Source organism: Paramisgurnus dabryanus, unplaced genomic scaffold, assembly GCF_030506205.2.
Source record: "Paramisgurnus dabryanus unplaced genomic scaffold, PD_genome_1.1 h2tg000159l_1_36349__unordered_in_group5, whole genome shotgun sequence".
Classification (NCBI taxonomy): Eukaryota; Metazoa; Chordata; class Actinopteri; order Cypriniformes; family Cobitidae; genus Paramisgurnus; species Paramisgurnus dabryanus.
The window spans coordinates 17,501-27,500 of record NW_027394082.1 but is presented as its reverse complement, the minus strand read 5'-3'; positions in this window follow the sequence as shown (position 1 = coordinate 27,500).

Here is a 10,000-nt window from a genome sequence, read left to right as displayed (position 1 = left end):
TTCACGCGGCGCGGGTCCCGGTTTCCACCCCCCGGGGGGAGCGGGACCGGGGCCACTCTCGTGTGGCTCTCCCCTCTCGTAGGCTGAGGGGCGGCCGGGTGGGCCGTAACCGAGGAAAGGTGCGTTTCGCGGGGCCGGGTGGCCGCGACGGGCCGGGGGCGTCTCCGCCCTCGGTCGCCGAGGCCCTCGCCGGCCGCCGGTGGCGGACCTTCGCGTCTGACGGACCGTCTGAGTCTCCCGCGGAAAGGGTCGGGCGGGCTCCGGAGAGCCCCCCTGGAGGCGAGAGCGCCGGGTCGGGGAGGAACCGACCGCCCATGGCGGCCGACGCGCTAACGTCGGCCGGGCGGAGGCCTGCCCCAGGCGCAGTTCGATTTCCAGAATCTCAGGGCCATGACACACAAAGCGTATCCGGGCGTCACCCCGTAACGGGTCATTAAGGCTGAGACGTGGGCGGCCCTGTCCCGCCCGGGGTTTCGTTTAGCGGCCGACGCCGGTTCGTTTTGCGGCCGAACGACGCCGGTTCGTTTAGCGGCCGAACGAAGCCGGCTCGTTTAACGGCCGAGGCCAGCCGGGTTCGTCCCTTCCTTGGATGATTTGCCATTCGTAATAAGAATCGTCACTACCTCAGTGCAGAGGGACTTTTTCGAGGCATTTGTGTCCGCTCGAGAGGCCTCTCGCTGGGCTCGAGAGGTCATGGGATCCGGTAGCCTATCACCTTGGAGAATCAGCGAGGTGCTCTTCCCTATATACCCGATGGCACCTGTTCGGGCCACCGTCCCCTGCTGGACGGGGCCCGGCTCTGTACCGCCCCAGACAGAGCGCCTTCGTCGGTCACGAAGGCAGGGTCGTGGACCCTGGAAGCGCACGAGCCACCCGACTCGGCTTCCATAGCGGCTGGCGGCCCTGGCCCGCCCGAGACGAAGCGCCTTCGTCGGTCAGACAGATAGGGTCGAGGACCCTGGAAGTGCGAGAGCCACCCGACTCGACTTCCACGGCGGCCCGGAGGCCGGGCCCGTCCCCGTCCGTGCCCGGGGACGGGGCACCTTCGTCGGTCAAACGCGTTGGGTCTTGGACCCTGGAAGTGCACGAGCCACCCAACTCGACTTCCATAGCGGTCGGCGGCCCCGTACCGCCCCAGACAGAGCACCTTCGTCGGTCACGAAGAGAGGGTCTTGGACCCTGGAAGTACACGAGCAACCCAACTCGACTTCCATAGCGGTCGGCGGCCCCGTACCGCCCCAGACAGAGCACCTTCGTCGGTCACGAAGAGAGGGTCTTGGACCCTGGAAGTTCACGAGCAACCCAACTCGACTTCCATAGCGGTCGGCGGCCCTGTCCCGCCCCAGACGATGCACCTTCGTCTGTCACACAGATAGGGTCTTGGACCCTGGAAGCCGTCCCCCTCGACTTCCGTAACGGTCGGCGGCCCTGTCCCGCCGCAGACGGGTCACCACTCCGTCTGTCTGTAGGGTCTTGGACCCTGGAAGCCGCCCCACTCGACTTCCATCGCGGTCGGCGGCCCTGGCCCGCCGCAGACGGGTCGCCACTCCGTCTGTCTGTAGGGTCTTGGACCCTGGAAGCCGCCCCACTCGACTTCCATCGCGGTCGGCGGCCCTGGCCCGCCGCAGACGGGTCGCCACTCCGTCCGTCTATAGGGTCTTGGACCCTGGAAGCCGCCACACTCGACTTCCATCGCGGTCGGCGGCCCTGTCCCGCCGCAGACGGTGTGCCACTCCGTCTGTCACACAGATACATAAGGGTGTCTCGGAACCCCGGACGCCGACCGAGACGAAACGCGTGGGGTCGGTGCGCCCGAGAGGGTAGGGTGCCCCGGGGCCGGCCGCTCGCCCGACCGGCTTCCGGGACTCCTTGACCGCTCGGGAGACCTATCCACGCGCCCGCCCGACCGGCGGCCGGGGGCCCTCGACCGCCACACGCGTACCGACGACCGGGGGGTTTCCGTTTTACGGCCGACGCCGAGATCCTTCGACGGTTCCAACAGGGGTTGTTACGCTTTTGTGTTCGCCCGTGTCTGAGCATATATGGTCGGGTCGAACCTTTGAGGCCGTAGCCTGGAGATCCAGGGCGGATCTTTTCTCACAACACGTGTGTCTTTGAGGCCGTAGCCTAGATCCAGAGACTTTAGGATCTTTTTAGCAGTTTTAAGGCCGTAGCCTTGATCCAGGGCGGATCTTTTGAGCAGTTTTAAGGCCGTAGCCTTGATCCAGGGCGGATCTTTTCACAGGTTTTAAGCCGAAGCGCCTTGATCCAGGGACTTTTGGATCTTTTTTTGCCGTTTTTAGGCCGTAGCCTTGATCCAGGGCGGATCGTTTTGCGGCCGTAGCCGAGTTCCATCACCCAAGGTAGCTTTAGTTTTTAGGCATTAGCCTTGATGATCCAGGGCGGATCGTTTTGCGGCCGTAGCCGAGTTCCATCACCCAAGGTAGCTTTAGTTTTTAGGCATTAGCCTTGATGATCCAGGGCGGATCGTTTTTTCCCATCTTTCGGGTATGAGCTCTTTAATTGTGAGCCTTCGGCCGACACTCGCCCGGGGCGCTGCCTCACATCAGACGCCCTTCGTCCGTTCCAACCGTTCCAGTTCTTTTAACGGTTTTTCGTTCATCGCACACCGACGCGCACAGACCTTTCTTGGGATCTGTCGCAGGGAGGGAGGACGCTGGAGGTCCACTTCGAGGCACCCATCCCTATATACCCGATGGCACCTGTTCAAACGACCGCCCCTTGAGAGAAGGGGCCCTTCCCGTGGCTCGTCCGGGAGGAGGCGCCCGCGTCGGAAGGCGCCGTAAGGTCGGAGACCCTGGAAGTGCACGAGTCACCCGCTTTTACCTCCAGGCCCTCTGTCGTACTTCTCGTGTCCGCTCACGAGACCTCTTTTCGGCTTTATGGAAGTGCACGAGTCACCCGCTTTTGCCTTTTCTGGAAGTGCACGAGTCACCCGCTTTTGCTTCCAGGCCCTCTGTCGTACTTCTCGTGTCCGCTCACGAGACCTCTCTTCGGCCTGGGGGTGCGCCACGTACACCCCCGCGTCCGCATTCGAGTCACCTCTTCGGGCTCATGAGGTAGGGTCGGTGACCCTGGAAGTCAGAGACTTCCAGGCCTTCTGTCGTACACCCTCGCGTCCGCTCACGAGACCTCTCTTCGGCCTGGGGGTGCGCCACGTACACCCTCCCGCGTCCGCTTTCGAGTCACCACTCTGGGCTACGGAGGTAGGGACGTGTGCCCTGGAGGAACCTGACTTCCAGGAGGGAGGGCCGCCCTGTCAGGCCCGCTTTCGAGTCACCCATCTGGGCTAAGGAGGTAGGGACGTGTGCCCTGGAGGAACCAGACTTCCAGGAGGGAGGGCCGCCCTGTCAGGCCCGCTTTCGAGTCACCCATCTGGGCTAAGGAGGTAGGGACGTGTGCCCTGGAGGAACCAGACTTCCAGGAGGGAGGGCCGCCCTGTCAGGCCCGATTTCGAGTCACCCATCTGGGCTAAGGAGGTAGGGACGTGTGCCCTGGAGGAACCAGACTTCCAGGAGGGAGGGCCGCCCTGTCAGGCCCGCTTTCGAGTCACCCATCTGGGCTAAGGAGGTAGGGACGTGTGCCCTGGAGGAACCAGACTTCCAGGAGGGAGGGCCGCCCTGTCAGGCCCGCTTTCGAGTCACCCATCTGGGCTAAGGAGGTAGGGACGTGTGCCCTGGAGGAACCAGACTTCCAGGAGGGAGGGCCGCCCTGTCAGGCCCGATTTCGAGTCACCCATCTGGGCTAAGGAGGTAGGGACGTGTGCCCTGGAGGAACCGGACTTCCAGGAGGGAGGGCCGCCCTGTCAGGCCCGATTTCGAGTCACCCATCTGGGCTAAGGAGGTAGGGACGTGTGCCCTGGAGGAACCGGACTTCCAGGAGGGAGGGCCGCCCTGTCAGGCCCGCCTCGGAGTCACCTCTCTGGGCTAAGGAGGTAGGGACGTGTGCCCTGGAGGAACCAGACTTCCAGGAGGGAGGGCCGCCCTGTCAGGCCCGCCTCGGAGTCACCCATCTGGGCTAAGGAGGTAGGGACGTGTGCCCTGGAGGAACCAGACTTCCAGGAGGGAGGGCCGCCCTGTCAGGCCCGCTTTCGAGTCACCCATCTGGGCTAAGGAGGTAGGGACGTGTGCCCTGGAGGAACCAGACTTCCAGGAGGGAGGGCCGCCCTGTCAGGCCCGATTTCGAGTCACCCATCTGGGCTAAGGAGGTAGGGACGTGTGCCCTGGAGGAACCAGACTTCCAGGAGGGAGGGCCGCCCTGTCAGGCCCGATTTCGAGTCACCCATCTGGGCTAAGGAGGTAGGGACGTGTGCCCTGGAGGAACCAGACTTCCAGGAGGGAGGGCCGCCCTGTCAGGCCCGCTTTCGAGTCACCCATCTGGGCTAAGGAGGTAGGGACGTGTGCCCTGGAGGAACCAGACTTCCAGGAGGGAGGGCCGCCCTGTCAGGCCCGCCTCGGAGTCACCTCTCTGGGCTAAGGAGGTAGGGACGCGTGCCCTGGAGGAACCAGACTTCCAGGAGGGAGGGCCGCCCTGTCAGGCCCGCCTCGGAGTCACCCATCTGGGCTAAGGAGGTAGGGACGTGTGCCCTGGAGGAACCAGACTTCCAGGAGGGAGGGCCGCCCTGTCAGGCCCGCTTTCGAGTCACCCATCTGGGCTAAGGAGGTAGGGACGTGTGCCCTGGAGGAACCAGACTTCCAGGAGGGAGGGCCGCCCTGTCAGGCCCGCCTCGGAGTCACCCATCTGGGCTACGGAGGCAGGGACGCGTGCCCTGGAGGAACCAGACTTCCAGGAGGGAGGGCCGCCCTGTCAGGCCCGCTTTCGAGTCACCCATCTGGGCTACGGAGGTAGGGACGTGTGCCCTGGAGGAACCAGACTTCCAGGAGGGAGGGCCGCCCTGTCAGGCCCGCTTTCGAGTCACCCATCTGGGCTACGGAGGTAGGGACGTGTGCCCTGGAGGAAACGGACTTCCAGGAGGGAGGGCCGCCCTGTCAGGCCCGCCTCGGAGTCACCTCTCTGGGCTAAGGAGGCAGGGACGTGTGCCCTGGAGGAACCAGACTTCCAGGAGGGAGGGCCGCCCTGTCAGGCCCGCTTTCGAGTCACCCGTCTGGGCTACGGAGGTAGGGACGTGTGCCCTGGAGGAACCGGACTTCCAGGAGGGAGGGCCGCCCTGTCAGGCCCGCCTCGGAGTCACCTCTCTGGGCTAAGGAGGCAGAGACGTGTGCCCTGGAGGAACCGGACTTCCAGGAGGGAGGGCCGCCCTGTCAGGCCCGCCTCGGAGTCACCTCTCTGGGCTAAGGAGGCAGGGACGTGTGCCCTGGAGGAACCGGACTTCCAGGAGGGAGGGCCGCCCTGTCAGGCCCGCCTCGGAGTCACCTCTCTGGGCTAAGGAGGCAGAGACGTGTGCCCTGGAGGAACCGGACTTCCAGGAGGGAGGGCCGCCCTGTCAGGCCCGCCTCGGAGTCACCTCTCTGGGCTAAGGAGGCAGGGACGTGTGCCCTGGAGGAACCAGACTTCCAGGAGGGAGGGCCGCCCTGTCAGGCCCGCTTTCGAGTCACCCATCTGGGCTACGGAGGTAGGGACGTGTGCCCTGGAGGAACCGGACTTCCAGGAGGGAGGGCCGCCCTGTCAGGCCCGCCTCGGAGTCACCTCTCTGGGCTAAGGAGGCAGGGACGTGTGCCCTGGAGGAACCGGACTTCCAGGAGGGAGGGCCGCCCTGTCAGGCCCGCCTCGGAGTCACCCATCTGGGCTACGGAGGTAGGGACGCGTGCCCTGGAGGAACCATACTTCCAGGAGGGAGGGCCGCCCTGTCAGGCCCGCCTCGGAGGCCTCCCCTCGGGCAGGGGAGGCAGGGTCGGGGACCCTGGAGGAACCGGACTTCCAGGAGGGAGGGCCGCCCTGTCAGGCCCGCCTCGGAGGCCTCCCCTCGGGCAGGGGAGGCAGGGTCGGGGACCCTGGAGGTGCCGGACCTCCAGGGGGACGGAGGCCGAACCCGTGGCCGGGGAGGGTGAGCCTTGCCGGGCTAGGCTCGCGCGGGTTCGAAGGCCTGGTTCGAGAGGACCCCTTCCCCTATATACCCGATGGCACCTGTTCACACTACTGCCCTTTCGAGAGGGGACCCCGACCGGTCCGCGGCCGGGACGGCGCACCTCGGTCGGCCTCGGCGAGTGGGTCGGGGTGCCTGGAGGTGCGCGAGCGGCCCGCCTGGAAGTGCGCGAGCCACCCGACTCTGGCGGCCGGCGCCCCCGGGCCCGTGCCCGCGGCCGACTCGTCTGACCCGGCATCGTCAAGGTCACCAATACCACGGAGCGTCTACGACGCCCCGTTTCCGAGATATCGGCCAATGAACTGCCGGGCGCCGTATCTCGGCCGGGGAAGGTCCTACGGACTCGGGGCCGGGCTCGTCGGAAAGGTCTCGCCCGGGGCTTTCCGACGAGACCGGCCGCGGGTCCGTGCGACCCCGGGGGCCCGAGATACTTCCGGTCGAAAATTCGAATTTCGTTACCGCGCTGCTCCGGCGCCCCGGGTCCGGGGCCTTCGCCCTTCGGGTGGGTGGCTCCTCCGCGGGGGGCCTTTCGAACGAGCCCACCCGCGCGTCGCTAGCCCTTTCCGGGGCCGAGATACGGCCTACCCCCGCGGGATTTTCCCACGGCCGTTTCTCGGGCGCCTCGGGTCCGGGGCCTTCGCCCTTCGGGTCGGTCGCTATGCCGGAGGGGAGCTTTCGAACGAGCCCTCCCTCGAGTCTCTGGCCCTTTCCCGGGCCGAGATACGGGCGGGTGGTCGCGGAATTTTCGCTCGTCCGGGGCTCCGGCGCCCCTAGCGTCCGCCTCGGAGGTCGCCCGGACGCGCGGCCGGTCTCGTTCGAAAGGTCCGTCCCGGGGCTTTCCGACGAGCCCGGCCTCGGGTCCGTGCGACCCCGCCCGCCGGAGATACGTCCGGTCGAAGCTCGCGGAAATTCCCGCGGCCGTATCTCGGGCGCCTCGGGTCCGGGGCCTTCGCCCTTTGGGTCGGTCGCTCCGCCGGAGGGGGCCTTTCGAACGAGCCTACCCGCGAGCCTCTAGCCCCTTCCCCGGCCGAGATACGGCGGTCTATGCCCGGATTTTCCCACGGCCGTTTCTCGGGCGCCTCGGGTCCGGGGCCTTCGCCCTTCGGGTCGGTCGCTATGCCGGAGGGGAGCTTTCGAACGAGCCTACCCGCGAGCCTCTAGCCCTTTCCCCGGCCGAGATACGGCGGTCCCTCCCCGGATTTTCCCACGGCCGCAGCACGGGCGCCTTTGCTCGGATCGACTCGCCCTTTGGGTCGGTTGCTCTACCGGAGCGGCCCTATCCAACGAGCCAACCCTCGTCTCTCTAACCCTTTCCCCGGCCGAGATACGGCGGTCCCTCCCCGGATTTTCCCACGGCCGCAGCACGGGCGCCTTTGCTCGGATCGACTCGCCCTTTGGGTCGGTTGCTCTACCGGAGCGGCCCTATCCAACGAGCCAACCCTCGTCTCTCTAACCCTAAGCCCGGCCGAGATACGGCGGTCCCTCCCCGGATTTTCCCACGGCCGCAGCACGGGCGCCTTTGCTCGGATCGACTCGCCCTTTGGGTCGGTTGCTCTACCGGAGCGGCCCTATCCAACGAGCCAACCCTCGTCTCTCTAACCCTAAGCCCGGCCGAGATACGGCGGTCCCTCCCCGGATTTTCCCACGGCCGCAGCACGGGCGCCTTTGCTCGGATCGACTCGCCCTTTGGGTCGGTTGCTCTACCGGAGCGGCCCTATCCAACGAGCCAACCCTCGTCTCTCTAACCCTAAGCCCGGCCGAGATACGGCGGTCCCTCCCCGGATTTTCCCACGGCCGCAGCACGGGCGCCTTTGCTCGGATCGACTCGCCCTTTGGGTCGGTTGCCCTACCGGAGCGGCCCTATCCAACGAGCCAACCCTCGTCTCTCTAACCCTAAGCCCGGCCGAGATACGGCGGTCCCTCCGCGGATTTTCCCACGGCCGCAGCACGGGCGCCTTTGCTCGGATCGACTCGCCCTTTGGGTCGGTTGCTCTACCGGAGCGGCCCTATCCAACGAGCCAACCCGCTTCTCTCTAACCCTAAGCCCGGCCGAGATACGGCGGTCCCTCCGCGGATTTTCCCACGGCCGCAGCTCGGGCGCCTTTGCTCGGATCGACTCGCCCTTCGGGTCGGTTGCTCTACCGGAGCGGCCCTATCCAACGAGCCAACCCGCTTCTCTCTAACCCTAAGCCCGGCCGAGATACGGCGGTCCCTCCCCGGATTTTCCAACGGCCGCAGCTCGGGCGCCTTTGCTCGGATCGACTCGCCCTTTGGGTCTGTTGCTCCACCCGAGCGGACCTTTCCAACGAGCCAACCCTCGTCTCTCTAACCCTAAGCCCGGCCGAGATACGGGGTACCACCGCCTGACCTTTAAACGGCCGTAACTCGGGCGCCTTTGCTCGGATCGACTCGCCCTTTGGGTCGGTTGCTCCACCCGAGGGGACCTTTCGAACGAGCCTACCCGCTTCTCCCTAACCCCAAGCCCGGCCGAGATACGGCGGTCCCTCCGCGGATTTTCCCACGGCCGCAGCTCGGACGCCTTTGCTCGGATCGACTCGCCCTTTGGGTCGGTTGCTCTACCGGAGCGGCCCTTTCCAACGAGCCAACCCTCGTCTCTCTAACCCTAAGCCCGGCCGAGATACGGGGCACCACCGCCTGACCTTTAAACGCCCGTAGCTCCGGCGCACAAAGTCCCAGGACTTCGCCCTTTGGGTCGGTTGCTCCACCGGAGGGGACCTTTCCAACGAGCCAACCCGCGTCTCTCTAACCCCAAGCCCGGCCGAGATACGGGGCACCACCGCCTGACCTTTAAACGCCCGTAGCTCGGGCGCCTTGGGTCGGATCGACTCGTCCCTTGGGTCGGTTGCTCTACCGGAGCGGACCTATCCAACGAGCCAACCCGCGCCTCTCTAACCCTAAGCCCGGCCGAGATACGGGGTACCACCCCTTGATATTCCCACGGCCGTAGCTCCGGAGCCCTTCGCCGCAGCCCTTCGGGACACCCACCCTCGGACGACCCGCGGAGGGACCTTTCCAACGAGCCAACCCTCGCCTCTCTAACCCTTTCCCCGGCCGAGATACGGGGTACCACCCCTTGATATTCCCACGGCCGTAGCTCCGGAGCCCTTCGCCGCAGCCCTTCGGGACACCCACCCTCGGACGCCCCGCGAATGGACCTTTCCAACGAGCCAACCCTCGCCTCTCTAACCCTTTCCCCGGCCGAGATACGGGGTACCACCCCTTGATATTCCCACGGCCGTAGCTCCGGAGCCCTTCGCCGCAGCCCTTCGGGACACCCACCCTCGGACGCCCCGCGGAGGGACCTTTCCAACGAGCCAACCCTCGCCTCTCTAACCCTTTCCCCGGCCGAGATACGACCCCGAGAACTGTGGCACCTCTACCCGACCACAGTGCACCCGAGGCCGGCCTCGGACCCCCGAGGACGGTGGCACCTCTACCCGACCACAGTGCACCCGAGGCCGGCCCCGGACCCCCGAGGACGGTGGCCCCTCTACCCGACCACCGTGCACCCGAGGCCGGCCTCGGAACCAGCCACGGACACCCTGGAGCCCGTACCCGGCGCACCGTTCGGTCCCGGGCACCCACTCTTAAGCACTCCCCCCCGGCCTAAGCCCCATACTCCCGGCCCCTCTGGAGAACCAAACCGTTGGTCAACCCGAAACGATCTCCAGCAGTTGGTCAACCCGAAAATACCTCCAGCAGTTGGTCAACCCGAAAGTTTCTCCAACAGTTGGTCAACCCCATCGACTTAGGTTTTGGAGCCTTAAAATTTCCAACAGTTGGTCAACCCCATCGACTTAGGTTTTGGAGCCTTAAAATTTCCAGCAGTTGGTCAACCCCATCGACTTAGGTTTTGGAGCCTTAAAATCTCCAACAGTTGGTCAACCCCATCGACTTAGGTTTTGGAGCCTTAAA